Raw genomic sequence first — 18,753 nt, forward strand, 5'->3', positions numbered from 1 at the left:
AAAAGCCTGGAACTCCATAGCTACGTCTATTAGGTCTATAACAGGCTTACATTTCTTTAAAATCACCCATAAAGAACATCTAGCTGATATCTCCCTCTGCTCTTGCACCTCTCTAGGGAAACCTTCACCTAGTCTGTTTCTTCCCTTCCTCACTCATCCACTAACATCTCTACCCCAATCCTGTCCTTCCCTTATCATCTCTTAATTATAATAAATACAAACTTAATTTCTTACCTTGACAATAAATAATTCAACATAATGTCTTCCTCTTCCCCATCTAGTGAAACAACTACAAATTTCTTTTTACAATATAACCTAGTAAATATTCACCATTGTAGCACGACCTTTTTCTGAACCCAACAAACTATATTCCTACTAAATAGTAACACACCCTTACTTCTAAATATAATACACTATAATCCTTTAATTTTTTCCAATCTCCCTCTTTTACTTCTTGAATCACTAACAAAGAATGTCAAATGCTACTAACAAAATGAGTATTAAACAGCATTTTTCAACATGTTCCTGACAAAAACTAATAGTTAAACGTATACTTTGCTGATAATTGTTAAACTTGTAGCTTGTGAAACTTTTTTCTTTTATACAAAATACGTCAACATGTTCCTGACTAAAATGTTAAATTTTTATTTTTGTAAATTTCTATTTTGTGGAGTATTTATCAAAACTTCTATTTGTGGAGCTTTCCTCTCCTGCCTCTGCTGAAAATAGGCACCCAATCCAGTCAGAATTTCCCAGTAAACAAATAAAACAAAAATAAATAAAGGAATAAAGCAAGGAAAACCTGGACAACTAACAAAAGCACAGCAAATTATCAAAATTATAAACACCCCATGAACCATAATAAATATCTCTTTATAGCTGACATAAAAATTATGCTTTATAAGCAGTCAGTCCAATAAATCTAGAAACCCAAAACCCTTCCAGGCCTATTTAAATAGGCTTCTGAACCCTGGTCACAATTTCCAGCCATCACCCTCACTAACCCCTCCTAACAATTCAGACAGCATTTCCGCAGTCTTTAACTCACACTTTATAAATTCAGTGCAGTCCCTACTGACTCACATATCCACCACTACCCCATGCCTCCGATCTCAACTCCAGTCTACCACATTCCATCTCTCTGCAGCCTGTCTCTATATCTTCTATAAAAAGAACTTTCTTAAATTAAAATTGTCTATATTATTTCATCAAACGGCCACATTATTGAACCCTCACACCTCCCACTAATTATATATACCAACTCCAAGATTGCACTACAGTTCCCAATCCCTATTGAAATACAATCTCAGTCAGAATGGTTCGATGAGCGGCAATTCTGATTAAATGCCATTCGACAATATGGATGTTCAATGAAATAATATAGATCCAATTAAAACCTACCACCTTAGCTCTGCATAACCTGCCTGCAGAATATATAAAGTTAGCCATAGAGGCCCTAGCTTACTTTGTTCCAGTTCTTTTAAACCACTCTATCAAACTGGGAAAAAAAGTTATGTTCTACCACTCCATGAAGGCAGTTACTGAAATGAACTTAGCAATTATCATTGTTGTCACAATTCTGCCATCCTATCCACAATTTTGGAGAAATGTATACAGTTCCAACTAGTATCCTATCTTTCTCAAAATTCTTTTCTCTCCACATCCCAAAATGTTTTCTGCAAACATCACAGCACCACCACTGTCCTCTTCAACTTCATTAATACAGTCAACATAAACAGAAAAACAAAAAATCATACTTTGGCACTTTTCCTTGACATCTCAAAGCTTTTGACACTGTCTCCTACATTGTTCTTCTGCAAAGACTCAGTAACCTTGGTATTCACAGCTCATCCTTAATGTGATTTCACAGCTACCTCTTCCACAGAGCTCAGACAGTCAAATAGCAGAATGCATATTCTTCATTCTTAATGATATCAGTTGGTATTCTCCAAGGCTCTGTTGTCTGCCCCATTCCCTTTAATATATTCATAAATACTCACTCCAAACAACAAAAGTAGCCACTGTCATTTAATACATTGATGATTCCACTCTTGTCTGCTCTTCTAAAAGTATCAATGACTTTCAAAGAATAACTCAAGAATTCTTTTCCCCAGTTGAAACACAGAATGTAGAATGTGACTGTTTCGTAACCCTTCAAACTACTTCTATTCATCCTATGTATTGTGAAAATCAAAAGACTTCCTTCACTATCTACTCCTCTGACAAGACTAACTTAGAACAGGTTCAACATATTAAATTACTTTGAGGAGTCCATATCGATAATATGAAATTCGACTATCACATTCAAAATACTATAAAACAAGCATACCACAAACTTGGTTCTGTGTACATAATTAAAACATTCCAAACAGACTTTGTTAGGGTCCACATAGCTTCATCCCTCTTCTTGCCCAGGCTCCTCTATGCAGCACCCATTGTCACAAATCTGCAATCCACTACTAAACAAGCTAGGACAGTGCTATAACAAAATAGCCACGTTTGCAGTAGACCTCCCCCACAGAACCTACTACTGTCTAACTCTTAAATAATTGCAAAGGACAGAATCACCACATCACCTGATATATTCTCAGCTCCTTACTACCCATAAACTCATCCACAAACCCCGTGTCCTTCCTTCTCCAGACTATTAGAGCCCTACATCCCAAAAAAGGGTACATCCAATCAAATAAACTTTTTAACAAAATATATTATAGCTAACAAAATCAAACAAAATCACTGGGAACCCATTAAACTCCACCTATATTTCTAAAATATGAAAACCTCCACACAAGCTCCTTCAAGAAAAACTTACAATGGTACCAAGGAGAGTCCTGGCTCTGTAACTTCTCTACACCTGATTAAAATTCTTATCTTCATCTTTCCATTCTACCATTACATCTCTCTCTCCTTCTATAACTCAGCTCAACTCTATCTCTCCTGCCTAAGCCTCAGTACTCACCCCACTCATACGATCATAGGATCATAGAAGTTTACTATGCAATCGACCCAGAGGTCATATTAAGCCTAACAGTTTCATCCCAATGTAATACCTTAGATACGCTAGTCAATACCCAGGATTGTATTTAGTAATACCTGCCCATGTCCAGGAGGGTTGTGGGTGCTATCCCGGTAAGAATTTATGGTGCCCTATCCGCTCATCCAGGTTCCTTTTGAACAGTGTAATAAAGGTGCTCTGTTTCACATGAATTGTTACCTATTCCAAAGAGGTGGCAGTTGCCAGGAGACACATATGTCCCTCCAGCATGTCCTATTTAAGTCAAAAGCCATATTTCGGTCCCTGGAATGGGTAGCTCCAGTCCCCTTGATTTATGGATGTGCAGCAAGTTCATTAGGTTTGGGTCTGAGACTGCTCTGTAAGCCAGGCATAAATCTCCCCTAAGAAGACTATACAATACAGAGTATAGTGACAGGGACTTTAGTATGTCTGTGTAAGGCACATGCTGGAGTCCCTTGATCTTCTTTGTTAGAAACCTCTGACATGTATCCAATTGCTGCAGGTGCTTTGTACAGTACGTGGCAAACAGGGCATTATACTCAATTATGTGCCTGAGTAGTGATGAGTATAAATGGGGTTATGATCTTCTTTGCTCTAGAGGTGATGCCTTTACTAAAGTGTAGTACATAGAAAGTCTTCCTTACTACAGTAGACACATGGGGGTCAAAATTAAGGTTGCAGTTAACTTGTGATCCCAGATCCCTTACCACTTCATAAGTACTTAGGGTATTGTTGCTGATTTGATAGTGCGAAGGGACATTGTTTTTGCCAAAGAGAATGATGATGCATTTCTCTGCTTTCAGTTTGAGACTAAGACACCAGTTGCTGACCCACATAAGACCCTCCTGAAGTATACTGACATCATTTGGGGATTAAATAGTTGCATCTAGTTTGCAGTTGTCTGCATCCTATCTCTACTTTTCTTTTTCAATACTCTTTCCCACTACTCTTCTGCCATATACTAAATACAGTATCTCTTCAGATTATCTTTCTTCCGAGAACTAGATACATGTTTTCCGAATACTGTAACATCCTTACACTGTATCATGTCTGCACCACACTGCAGTTCTTTTACTACTATAACCATTACTATTCTCACTACACTGCTATAATACATCCATATTAATATTATATCTTTCTTTTTCTTTCACACTTGCGTATTTTATTTTTATTTCATTTATTTCTTGTATTGAATTGTACATTTTTTACTATTGTATTTTACTCTTGTACCATAAACTGTATCTTTGGAGCTTTTCTCCCCAGGCATCTGCTGAAAAAGGGCTTTGTACCCAGTTGGACTATCCCAGTAAACAAAAGCAAATAATACATAAACAAACTAAAGAAGCAGGGAAACATGTTGGAACACTCTCTGCATGTCACAAATGCAGGCAGAACTCTGATCTTGAGTGGAATACTTCCTTCAACAAGAATGATGCCAATGTACAAAGAAAATACAATTGGCTTCAACAATTGGCTAAATGATTGGTGTCATTCCAAGGGGATCCTACTTGTCATCATGGGACAAGATGATCAACCGTCCTACTCACTTTGTCAAAGATGCTCTGAACATCTCATTCCAAGACTACCACATATAAGCTAATGCCTTTGCTTTCCCAATAGTGCCTTTTTTAGACAGTGTCCATCTGATGGACATCCCAACATAAAAAATATCCCAAATCCAAAACACGATCACATTAAGATAGCACTGCCCAATGCCAGAAGTCTTAACTACAAAATGCCTGTCGTTGAGGCACTCCTGCATTTGGAGCACATCCATGTTTATGTAATAGTTAAAGCTTGGTCTAAATGTTCAAAAACACTCTCTCCATGTTTGGGTATTGCACATACCATGATGTGGTGACATCTCCATATTTCTTAGGTACTGCATCACCTCTAACCAAATCACCAGGGATCAACAAACAGAACTCACTGAGCTCCACATTACACTAAATAAAACCAGCTATCAGTTCATAGCCCATTACAAGATAGCCCTTATGTCCCCTGAAATTCATGTAAAGTTTTTAGATATAATCAATGAACTCCTGATAAACAAAAATTCCATTTTTTGGAAAACTTTAACTACCCATCAATAAACTTGAGCAGCTCTACCTTAAATGTGGGATATGATCAAATATTCCTAGATTTCATAAACAAAACTCACTGAAACAGATTGTTAACAAATCTACTAGAGGGTAAAATATTCTTGACCTGGTCCTCATGTACTATTCCCTGGTATCTCATTCCCTGGTTAAGTTGAATTATAAATTAGTGTCCTTCTCCATAACAACCTCCAAACTTGAAGATACCAATATCTCTGAATTCAAGGATTTTAAATGTACAAACCTCATTAAATTCTATGATGAAATGTCAAGAGTCCCTTATTTCAGCATAATCCCAGACATCACCTCAGGAAAATACACAAAAGTATATGCCCACTTCTATAAACATATAGAATCGAGAGTACTCACAATATCTAAATATAAGGATGGGGTTTAAAAGCAAATCAACCTAGTGGTTCATCAACATAAATAAACTCAACAATAAAGTATTCAGCAGAACAAAGGACCCTCAAATGAAGGATAATATTAGAACATTGACTAAAAACATGACAAGAACTGTTAGGCATACTAAGGCAGTCCATGGATTGAGGTTAACATCTGGAGCTAAGTAGAATCATAAATCCTTCTTTAGTTACATTAGGAAACTAAGAAATAATACCCACCACTACCCATAACTTAATTCAAGTAACTCTTCCTATTTTGACCCAGTAAACATTGCCAACATACTGCCTATCAAATTTAGTGTCAACTTCACCCTGGAAATGACTATTCAAAGCCTACTTATCCATGAAGCCTTTAGACTCTTATCATCACCAAGGACCATGTCCTAATGGTGCTCTCGAAGACTAAAAATACTTCCTCCATGGCTGTTTAAGAATTAATACCAAGCAAGTCCTGAAAGAGTCATTCCTTATATGTTCACAAGACCATTTTATGCCTAGCCAATTTCCCCTTTTCTGCTTGAAATAACCTAGCCCACTTGGTTATAGATTGGCCTTACCCATCCCATGGTCCATAATTATATATTACCCCTAATGACAATACCTAGGACAACTTGTTGCCAATTCTTTTCATCAAATCTATTTTTCATCGAATTATTTTCCACCTGTCCTCTAGTAAGGCAGTTATGAACTTAGCATTAGTTGTTGTATTAACATTACCCAATAAGGAATCAACTTTTGCTTCTGCATGAGCAAAAATCATTTTAATAAAATAGGCAGAAAATGAATATCGCTCTGGTTAATAATTTAATTTGCTAAACTCATTAAGTAATATCATTTATAACTTCTATGTATAAATATTATGTATTACCTACAAAAATGCCTGGTTGTTAGTAATGAGCCTATATGCTCTAATGAGCTGACTCCTGGCTACATTGCATTTAATAAACTTTGGATAAACACTAGTGTAAGATAAATCATTATTGACTACAGTCTCTTTACAATGGAAATTATTGTCAGAACAGTTGTCACTCAAATTAATATTAATCTTAATATCTAAAAATATTTACACCAGTATCTCCAGTTATAAACCTCAGAAAGGAAATTGTAAAATTCATGTCTTCTATAAACTGTAAACATTCCTGCCTAGTACCACTCGTATAAAAAAAAATAATTCATCAGCAAATATAGTATAATATTTAACATGTTTAAATTCCTAGAGTTAAAGATAGTCTTTTATTTTCCCACAGTACCATAATCAGTTTAGCATTGGGTGGGGCAACATCGACCTCCATCTATACATCCTTGATTTGCTGAAAATACTTGCCATTTAAAATAAAAAATATATTGTTTAATACAATTTCCATCAACACACACACTTGCATCATGTGAATAATCATATTATTCCAAGTAGTGTACTCTGTTAGAAATGCATAAAGGTACTCCATCCCTTCTAAAACTGATATAGAAGTGCACAATTGTACATTAATTGTAAACATGGATTGCTCTTTATCTGTAAAAGAGTGCAATATGAGCTTATTCAAGAAAATCCCACGAATCCTTAGTAGAAGTAAAAAGCGTTTGAACTAAAGAATTCAACAAATAATACAAATAAATTAAAATAGTATAAGTAACTGAGCTACCTGCTGAAACTATAGGTCTAAAGGGAGGTTTCACATTATTTTTATGCATCTTGGGTATGTTAAATAGCACCACAATTTCAGGTTTAGTGTTGTTTAAAAATTCATGGGCATTTAAATCAATGTACTCCTGAACCAACAAATCCAGCAAACTATAATTCGTTTCCTTATAATGTCTTTGAATATCATATGAATATCATGTAATATATGCCTTATACTCTAATATACTGTCAAGCATTTCTTCAATGGAAATCAAATAATCTTTAATGTACATCACTACCATTCTCCCACACTTATTGGCGTATATAAAACATAGGTCAGTCATGTAAAGCCTTTCATTCATCATCTTATAAATTGTAATTTCTTTGACCAACTTTGTTGTTTAAAACAGCAATTAATTGTGTCTCAAACATATCCAAAAATGCTAAAAAACAAAAAACAAGGATCAAAAGGTGATGCAAGTAGAAGCTTTAAATAAAACTTTTCCCAAGATTTAATAAAATTCCATGTAGGCATAATGTAGAGCCTACACGGAAGTTACCATGTCTGTGTACGCAGTTCCCCCTCGGTAGTGTTCCACGCATATTAATGATGGCGCATTGCTGAAGGAGAGCCATGGAACAAGGTTATTGAATCAGTGTAGGGAGTGTCTGACTAACTGTGTCCACAGATGAGTAACACAACCCTGCACTGTCCAAGTGCAGGATAGCAATGTATTTAAATTTTATTTTGTTTTTTTTTTAGTTTGTGACATGGCAGGCAGCAATTGACATGTGCCAGGCATCTAAAATAGAAACCAGATACATTTAATTTGTGATTCAAAGGTCATGTTTAAGCATTGCTAAGTGGGTTTGCGTGGCATGGAGCAGTGCTTAGCAGTGCTTAAACGTGGCTCAAAGGTATATGTAAAAGTATAGCAGCATTCCATATATCCATGTAGCCAAGTGGATAGAGTTATGGCCTCGTGTGCAGTAGGTGCAGAGTTTGAATGCATGGAAGGGAAATTAAGTAATTCTTTTCACAATATAAATTATGCCAATTATTTTTAAATGATGATCTGCTGCGCTCAGCTAACCTTTGTTAAGCCTTGCTAAGCCATGATAAGCACTACTTAAATATACAATATCTGTTTAAGCACTGCTTTGCAATGCTTGGCACTGCTTGGCTGTGCTGAGTTGGCTAAGTATTGTCAGTTAAAGCACTGCTCAGTTGAGCTGAGTTGGTTTCTGTGGTGCTAAGTGATGTGCTGCATTTAAAATATTGCCCAATGGCAAGTAAGGGCAGGAAAAAGAGCTATATTAAGCCCAATATGGGAGAATACACCATAAAATGTTGGAGTTCTGTCTATGAAGGATATAATGGCAGGTGTTGGAGAGGGTTCATGCTTTCAGGCACAGCGATGGGGCATTGAGGAGTCCAGGGTCATGGTTGAGCTCCTAGTGAAAAACCATGAAGACCAGCTCATGCAGGGAGGTTACCAGGGTTGGAGTACAAAGTGGAGGCCTGGGACCAGCTGGCAAGGTACCTCACCAGTGCAACTGGTATCCCCCATACAGGTAAGCAGTATTGTCACCACCATGAGCACTTGAAAAGAAGGAAGGGGGCTTGCTTGGACACTTGGGTCTAAGAATTCCAGGCAGGCAATGTTCCTCATTTCTGATGAAGTTCTGGAAGTAAAGGAACAAAAATGCTAATTTGACTCCTGCTGTGTTTTTTTTCTACAGTTGTAACAGTTGGAACAGTGGTTTGCATTGGTTTTGTTTTTCAGTATTATTTTGCTTCTCTTGTTTTGTGTATTAATGTTCCACATGTGTGTAAGTATGTTTACCTGTGTATTACCAATATTTAATTTTGAGTGTCTGCTAAACTGGTATGCATAATGATGTGCTCCGCTCTCAATATCTGCAGAGGTGAGAGTTTGCAAAGTGGAGGTACACGCAGGGCGCCTGGCCAAGTTGCACCGAAAGAGTGGTAAGTACAACTGTATTATGCCATCTATAGCCAGATAAGAGAGAAAAGAATAGTGCATAAACCATTTGTGTGGAAAAACATTTGTAGTGCAATAACTGTGAAATTACACCTACATAATGCCAACTGTTATGCAAGAAAAAGTCAAAACTATTCCAGTAAATGCATGACGGTATCTGGAATAAACTGTTGTGCAATACTTGTGTAATTAAAGCTGATATTCCAACCCAGTAACAATATATTGTGTATACCTCCATTTTATTTAGTAATGTATAGGTTACCTAGTATCTCTGTCATGACTGCATTACATCCATGTGTGTTCAACTGTAACTGCAGTGTATTATAACACTGTAGTACTAGTACCAGGTCATATTTTGTTTCCAGGTGAGCTCAAGGTAAATATCAGTCAGAATTCAGGAGTGACTCGATAGCTCAGTTTGCTAAATGCATTTGTACATTTTTCCACACACAGTCCCAGGTTCGAATCCAATGCTATGTACTAATAAATATTACTGAATCAGATATGTTATGACGTCAGACATTCTCTCATCAGGAACTACTGGTACATGGGTGAGGTAGCCTATATTATGTGTTAATAATTTATTCAGATTTCACAGACTGTTAAAATCATTACCACAAATGTGTTATTAATGCATAAAATAAAGGAAATATGTGCAATAATAATAAAATATACTAACATAAAAGAAATAAAATATGTAATCTTGGTATGGCTGTATGCTTGATGTGTCTTATAAAGGTTGCTGCAGTCAGTTAATACATGTGATGCACATGTCCCCTGCAGGCACTGCTATTGGGTTCTAACTCCATGCCTGCCAGAAATATTACGATATCAGTCACATATTGATTACAGATATCATTCTCTCCTCAGGAAATGCAGGTAAATGGGTGAGATAGGTCATATTATTGTGTAAATAATTTATTTATGTATTTATTTATTCGCTTTTGTTAATCAGGAAAGTCCACTGGGCTGAAATTAGCCCATTTTCAGTGGAGGCCTGGGGAGAAAAACTCCAAAAAAATGTACATAATTAAGAGATTATTTAGACAGTTAATAACAGCATTTAACAATATACAAGAGTAATAACAGCATTTAACAATATACAATAGAATAATATAGGAGTCAGAAGTGACACAGTAACATAGGCAATGTATAGCAACATTTATGGAAGACTCAGGTGCTTGTCAGGTATTCAATATATCAGACAGATAATGATAATCTGAACTTACACCATTTTTACACACCATGTGAGGCAGGGTGAGGCACACTATGCTGTGATTAAGGGTAAGTGCACAATAGGGGAGAGTGAAGAAGAGTGTGGGTATCTGAGAGATGAGTCTGGTTAGTAATCAGGTGACTGAGGAATTGGGGATAGTGCAATGGCATAGCCAATGAGAGGAGAGATGTTGGTAGAGTGATTTTTTTGAATGACGGGGCAGTATTTATAGTCTGTAGAGAAGTTGGAAGGATATTCCAGAGTTTAGCTACAGTGAAAGAGTAAAGGTATTGGCCTACAGGGAGTTTAAGTCTCTTAACCTGAATAAGTGATTGATTTTCAGATCTTAGCAAACGGTTTGGTTGATAAAGAGTCAGAAGTGAAGCCAGGGCTGGGCATTTGGAGGAATTATAGATGAATTTGTGTGCTGTGGCTAGTTGTATGTAAGTTAGGTGTTGTGGGAATTCTAGCCAGTTCAGGGATTGTAATGAGTGACAGTGGTGGGTGAAATATTTTACTCTAGTAACGAATTTAGCAATTTTGTTATAGCAGCTCTCCATTTTATTGTTTAATGATGACTGGATGTTTGTCAGAATGGGGGCACCATAGAGGAGAGAAGGTAGAAGAAAAGTTTGGGCAAGTGTTTTTCTAGTAGAGTAGTTTTAAAAGTGTTTATGTTGGTAGAGGGTACCAAGTTTTTGGTGAGTTTTTTTGATGGTGTTGTGGATGTGTTGGTCAAAGGTTAAGTTGTCATATAAGGTTATGCCAAGTAACTTAATATGGGTAACTACCTCTAAGGCAGTCTTGCTGGAGGAGAAAATGATGAAATCAGATTTATTAATGGTGGTACCCTTTTTGAGCGTAAAGAGCAAGAGTTTTGCTTAATTTGGGTTGAGGGCGAGGTGATTATTTGTCATCCAGGTTTCGGTAATAGAGAAAGTATTCTGGGTGATTGTCAGAAGTTTGGTTTTGGAGTTACCAGAGCAGATAATAGTATAATCATTCACGTATTGAACTACAAGTGCATGAGTGAGAGTGGAGTGAAAGTCATTAATAAAAATACTGAACAGGAGGGGGCCTAAGATGGATTATTGGGGAACTTCGGCAGAAGTAATGAGAAAAGGAGAGAAAGAGTGCAACCATTTGGTGGATTGTTGCCTATTCGTGAGGTAACTGGTGAACCAGTTAAGGATAGGTGTGGACAAGCCAAGGTGTGAGAGCTTAGAAAGGAGGAGAGGATTGAAAATGGTGTTGAAAGCTTTAGAGAGATCAAGAAAGAGCGTGGAGACAAGTTTACCATCATTGCAGTTGTGGTTAACAGTGTCTAGGAAGAATAGGAGAGCAGTTGTAGTACTATGGCCAGGGCAGTATCTATGCTGAGTTGTGGAAAGTAGTTGGTTTTGGGATAGGTAATCCACAAGTTGAATTTGAATATATTTTTCCATTATTTTAGAAATAGGAGATAGAATGGCTATAGGGCAGAAATTTGAGATGTCTGAATTATTACCGCCTTTATGTAAGGGTATGATATAAGCTTTCTTCCAAATGGATGGTACATAGGCTTCTTGAATAGATCTATTTATGAGAATGCTTATGGGGTAGCTGATGGATTTGGCAGACATTTGAAGGTATTCTGAGGATAAACTGTCTGGGGCAGTGCTACCAGCTTTGAGTTTTAGCAGGAGTTTAGAAATAGTGGAAGTGGGAATGTGAGAGAAGGAGAAAGACTGGTGGGAAGGCTTTTCTAGGGTATGGCTTGTAGAAGTGGGGTTGCTGTTGTGAGTAGCTGTAGGAAAGGTGGAAGCAAGTTTGAATATAGTCTCTATGAAGTAGGAGTTGAAAAGGATAGCTAGTTCAGCAGGGGTTTTGTCAGGGTTTGGGCAAGGATTGCCTTTGGTGCCAGGGTTTAATAGAGTGGAGACTGAATGCCAGAACTCTTTTGGGTTATAGTTGTGTTCGTTTTGGAGATAGAAGTAGTACTGTTTTTTATCATTAATAACTAGACACTTTACTTGATTGCGGAGTTGTTTGAAAAGCTGGAGATCTATGGGGATTTTACTATTATACCATTTTTTCCATGATCAGTCTCTGATATTCATAAGTTTGTTTGTGTCTCTAGAAAGCCAGATTGTGTGATTTGCTTTGATTATCTTGGGGGGGGCATTCTATTAAGTATACTGAGGAAAGCTGAATTGAAAAATTCAACTGTTTCATCTAGAGGCAAATACTTTAGAATACTGCAATTGATTTTGCTTAATGTTTCACTGAAGCTTATGGGGTTGAAGTTAGTTAGCCATCTAGAGTGTCTGTACGGGTGCTCATGTAAGGTTGAGGAGATGGCACGTGTTATATAGGCGGGCAGATGGTCACTGATATTGCAGGGTAGAGTACATGCAGATGTAATTTTGTTGGGATTGGACACTAAGACCCAGTCAAATAAGGTGCCTTTGCTAGTGTTATTGCTAGGCCTGGTTATGGTAGTAATGAGCTGAGTGAAGTTATAGAGGTTGATGGAAGCATTTGGAGAATGATTTGTATGGTCTAGCCAATTTATGTTGACATCCCCTAGGATTATAGTTTCACTGTGGATATTATTTGAGGTCCAGGCTAATATTTCTTCTAAGACAGAAACATTGTTGCCGGGTGGGATGTAAATGGCTATCAGGCACAGTCTTTTGAAATAATTTAGTTTTAGATGTGCAATGATGAGTTCAGCTGCAGAGAATTGGGGAATGGAGTTTGGGTAAGGAATGATGGTGAAAGAGTTAGGATAAAGAAGAGCAACTCCTCCCCCTTTCTTGTGGGGTATATCAGACCTTAGGCAGGAGAAACCTGGAGGGAGGAACTCTGTGTCTTTTATATATGGTTTTAGCCATGTCTTGGTTATGGCAATTATGTTGGGTCTGGAATGTGCTACCCAGGCATGGAATTCTGGAATTTTGTTTCTGATACTTTGTATATTAATGGTAGTGATCTTTAGGGATTTATGAGGTTTGGGAGGTGGAAAGGTAGTTGGAGTGGGTCCTGGGTTGGGGTGGATGTCTCCACATTGGGGAAATGTGGATGTACTGTTTGAGTGGTGTTGTTGAAGCAGTTTATACTTAGAGTTAAACTGAGTTATGTAGTTTGTAGAGTTAGCTGTGTATGTGATAGGATTGTATGTTTGAAGAATAATAATGTCTTAATGGAATAAAGACTAGGAGGTATTTTGGAATAAGAGTTGTGTTTAGGAAGCTGGATAGCTGAACAAGAGGTGGGTTTTGGTACTGTATGAGTATGATGTAATGGAGTAAGGTGCAGAAGTAGTATGAGACATAGTGAGAAAAAAAGATGTGGTAATACAGTGAAGTGTATTAGTGACATTGGTGAATGTATGGTGAATATAGAAGTACCAGAATAGGATGTGTGAAAGAAAGGGTTGGGAGTAATGAGTTGAAGCTGGTTGTACTACAGTTGGAAAAGGTGTTTGTTAACTGAAGTAGGTGGGATGGGTTAACAGTGTGAGGCTTATGTTGATTGAGTGTTTGAGTGTGGGATGGGCTTAGAGTGGGGTGTGTGTTGATTGGTTGCTTGAAACTGGGTGGGGTACAGCTAAGTATATATGTAATTGATATGGGGTGGGAGTGGGGGTAGGGTAGGGAAGTAAAGTGAGCCCAAGCAAAGCGAGGTGGAACGGAGCGGGAAGGCGCAACTCGACTTGCAAGGTGGGACAAGAGAAACAATCAGTAAGGTAGGTTGAAGTAGGGATGACAGCTTGGAGTGCAGAAGGAAGAGAAAGGGGAGGTAATGTTACTGACTAATGCTGCTGTGAATGCATTCATTGGGGGGATGGTAGTGAAACCTGATCTAGAGCCCTACCTAGGAGGTAAGAGCTGGGGAAAAAAGTATCAGGAGTCTAAGTAATGAAGGTAAGCAGCATTGTAGTTTAATGGCAAGGATAATACCAGTTACTGTGTTCCACTATTTATTCACAGTGAATGGAACAATAACTGCTTTGAAGGGACTTGGGTGACTTTACGGTAGACAGTAATACTGGAGAATTTAAATAACTGTAGAGCACTGTTTTCCTTACAAGATGAGCTGCTAATCTGGGCTAAGATTCAGCTGTTTAGTGGTGTTCTGCTGCCAGCTAGTGGCAGTTAGTTGCAATGGCAGGGATTGGGAAAAGGAGGGGGCGAGACCTTGTAAGTGTGCACATTAAGCCAATATAATAAAATTAAGTAATAGCACTAAGAACTACATGCAAACATTAGTTAACAGGGAATACACCTACATAAGAATATTGCAGAGAGTAAAAGTCCCAGTAGTGAGTCCCTTTGCCTTCAGCTGTTTGCAGAATAATTTTCAGACATTCTTCACTTGGGAGGGAGGGGGTCAGCTATGAGTGAAGCAGACCTAGAGATAAGACTATTTCAGACAGTAAAACTCCCAATAGTGACTCTTTTTGCCCTCAGTTGTTTGCAGGATAATTATCAGAAATTCTTCACTTGGGGGGGGGGACAGCCACGAGAGCTGGAGATAAGAATATTGCAGAAAGTAAAAGTCCCAGTAGTGACTCCCTTTGCCTTCAGCTGTTTGCAGAATAATTGTCATGTTTGTTCAGAAGTCACAGACTATTGAAATCATTACCACCAATATGCTATTAATGCAATAATAAAGAAAATATGTGAAATAATAATAAAATATAATAAAATAAAAGAAATAAAAAAATGTGCAATCCTGGTATGGCTGTATGCCTGGTGTGTCTTGTAAAGTTTGCTGCAGTCAATTAATATGTGTGATGCACATCCCCTCTGCTGTCACTGCTATTGGTTTCTATCCCCATGCCTGCCAAGCAAAGCATGACAGTTGTGTACTCTCTTTACTGCACACATGCATGTCTCTCAAGTGTCACGCTGTCACAGAATCTAATTACTGTTGTGTAATCCTTCCGTCACAGATGTATCATCGACATGTTACATGTCAATAGCAAAGTAAGAGAATATCAGCCCACAGTACACCATGGTAGTTATACAGGTCTGAACGAATAACAGAAAGGCTCCACTGAAGAATAGTAGTTTTCACAAATTTATTGAAGTGCTTTTCGTTCAAGTGCCATACAGAACTTCATCAGAATAAACAAATTTAAAGTACAAAGCTTCATTTATAACAATTCAAACTTGTCATATGGTGTGTTTTTGACCTATAATCATGCTTGGCTTCTTAATTGCATTTAACTGCTTAAGTTAGACTTAAACCTATGCATTCTGAATCTTTCTTGCATTTCATTGTTCCTAAAGAATCCTATAAATAAGTACACTAGTTTAAAAATGTGCTAGCTTAAAACAACAAAGTGTACACACTTTTCTATACTGACTGTTCTGTTATTTACTATTATGTTTCACACAATATGCATTGAACTGTAATGGGGTTATTTTCAATGTTCTGGCATGCTGTTGTTACTAACAATGGTTTTGTTCATAACTCACCTATATGTATTGATTTACCTTCATAACCACAGCATGTCAGGGTAGGCCAGTTCCTAGTGATCCATCTACACTACCTAAGCTGGCCATGGCACCTGGTCCCAGTACATCTGGGACCTAAGCCAGTAGTACCCCATCTGCTGTCTCTGCACCACCTTTGGGTGGAACCACCTCAGGGGATGGGGCCCATCCCCCCTGGGAGGGGGGTGGATGGGGCTGTAACCCATGATCAGCTATCAACCATGGTGCATAGGATTGTTCATAGGAGCAATGAATGTCACCTGCGCTGGATTGAGGGCAGACTGGACAACCTGGTGGGGCCTCCTGGTCCCAATGCCCAGCCTCCAGCACAGCCACCATTGGGGTAGTGAAGCAGCAGTGCCGACTGCCCATGGGTGAAGATCACAGTCACACTGCTGCCATCTAGAGGCACATGTCCCTCAGATTCCACAACAGCCTCCCTGTCCAAGGTGTTTACCCCCTCATGTATCATACATGGCCCCTCTCAGCTGTCTTATCTGGCTTGTCTATCTATAAATGCAACTTCGCCTACCCAACTTACCTCCCCACATGTATCACCATCCCTCCCCCAGCATTCCACACTCTCTTTAAAAAAAAAGTGGGCACCTGCACCACAAAAAAAATATTGCCCGATACATAGCTCTCCATTTTGCACGTGTCCACTAGATGTGACTAATTATAAAATTAATTAATTAGCACATTTATGTTCTCCTCACCCCTATCTCTGGGGTGTGAGGCTCCAAATTTTTGTACAAGTTCTGTAAAACCTACCCAGCTGTTGCTGTACAAAACATGGAAAGCTATGCTAGTTTCCTACACCCTTCCTGCACAACCCTAAGTGCCTTTCAATATGTTTTCCCCCTGCCTGCCCCCATTTCACACCTGTACTATCACCCCCTTTTTCTTTTCTTTTATACTTTTTAGCGTGGGTTTACAGAGAGCTAAGCGGCACTTCACCTGAACCCGCACAAATCCCCTTAACACTGCTTAAAAGTGCCTTAATGGTCTTATGTGTTTCTCACGGTGTTAGATCAGCAAAATAATCACCCCTGCCATGTCTCAAACCCAGGACCTTATCAACTATAGCATAGTGCATTAGCCCACTATACCACTCTGTTCCGAACTTAAATAGGTGTTTCCAGCAAAATGGACTGATTGCCACTGACAGAGTGCAAGTACATATAATGGGAAAAATGGGTGTGTACCTAGGACTGTGATGCAAACACTACACCAGTACATAGCCAAATAAATAACAATGGATGTACCTCAGACCTGAGGTAGCAGGCATACCTGTCAGCTGTACAGATTTCTGCAGAATATCCAGAGTTTTGCCCCTTATTTTTGGCATGGCTTCATAACATAGTATTTTTCTGGCACAGTACTGACAAGTCACCAAAGACTGATGTTAGAACATCACGGCAGACATTTGAGTCTCACACTTCATACCCTTCAGAAAAGACATGCTAATGCAACGCCTGTTATTCTACTGATATTCTGTTTGTAAGAGCAATATGCAAAGATTGTCCATATTTTGGGCCTTTGTCCCACTTTTATTTATGGCTTTGTCCAGATTCCTTGCTCTAAGAGATTGAAAGGTATGATAGCAGGTAATTGTTCCCTTTTACCAGCAACAGCTGGGGAGTGCCTTCTGTGTGGAGTCTGCATGTCCTCCCCACGGTTGGGTGGGCGTTCGAAAGACATGCGTAAATGGGCGTGCCTTGGTTGAACATTGAGCTGGCACCTCGGCGTTCGTGAAAATCTACTGCCAATCATTAGAGGACTGGAGTTCCACTGTGGCGACCCCTAACCAGGAAAAGCCGAAAGACAAACAACAACAACAACAACCAGCAATATCTTTAATCACACCTGTTAAGGCAGCAATGGCAAAGTACATGTGCACAACTGGGACCCTGCTGCACAACACCTGCCTTTGAAAGACATGCAGATAATGATGGATGCAGACAATGTGTGTCACAGACTTTATGTATGCACATATATCTTGCAAATACACCTGCTACACCACTGACTCAGTAGTTCAGTCTGTTAAATGCCTTGCACGTACTATATTTTGCCACCCACAGTCCTGGGTTCAAATCAAGTGTGTTGCACATCAATTACATTTTTGTGAACACAGCAAGTAATGACTGAGTCATGCAATTTTAACCCACACACGTTGCTGCTACTGCATTAACTGCTACTCGTGTTTGCAAGTCAAAGGCCTGTAGATAAGGACACTGCACATATTTCTATAGCCAAACTATATGCCGCCTATTACTCTCTGAAAGGCACTGTTACATAACATATGCACCTTACACACATGCCTCAATTGGACTGTAAAGGGTACCCTTACCCTGGCTCTGCCCATCAGGACACAGCTAACACTGCTGCCTCAGTTACATATACAGCTTGCTCTCCTCCAAAGAGATCACACTCCTCCCTATGTGTCCTAGGCTACAGCAGCAGCTGCAGCCTGGAACATACACAGCTCTATGTTAAGCTACCTATTACAGACCAGCCATACTTCAAAACCCCCTAGAAGAAGGGATATAGACACAACCATACATAAGGGCGTCAAAGGTCCAGCAATAGGGACATGTTCCACAGTTTGCCCCTACAAAGCTAGTGAGCTGATAGAATAGCAGCTACTTCATCAGCATGCATAGTCTGATGGGTATGATGTCTCACATTCATGTCTCCCTCTCCTTAGTGACCTCAACCCACAATGTTTACCACTAAACTGCCAGATAATCACAATGTCATGGGATAATGGCCAAACATATCATGCAAAACTGTGGACATACCTCAGAAATCTCAACAGTGGACAGTATTTGTACCTACCCCCTGTGATGCTGTAGTCTCCACACCTCACTAATGTCCATCTCAAACTCTAAGAAAGGGGCCAAGGCCT

Source organism: Protopterus annectens, chromosome 5.part0, assembly GCF_019279795.1.
Source record: "Protopterus annectens isolate FY-2018-M chromosome 5.part0, PAN1.0, whole genome shotgun sequence".
NCBI classification, from domain to species: Eukaryota; Metazoa; Chordata; order Ceratodontiformes; family Protopteridae; genus Protopterus; species Protopterus annectens.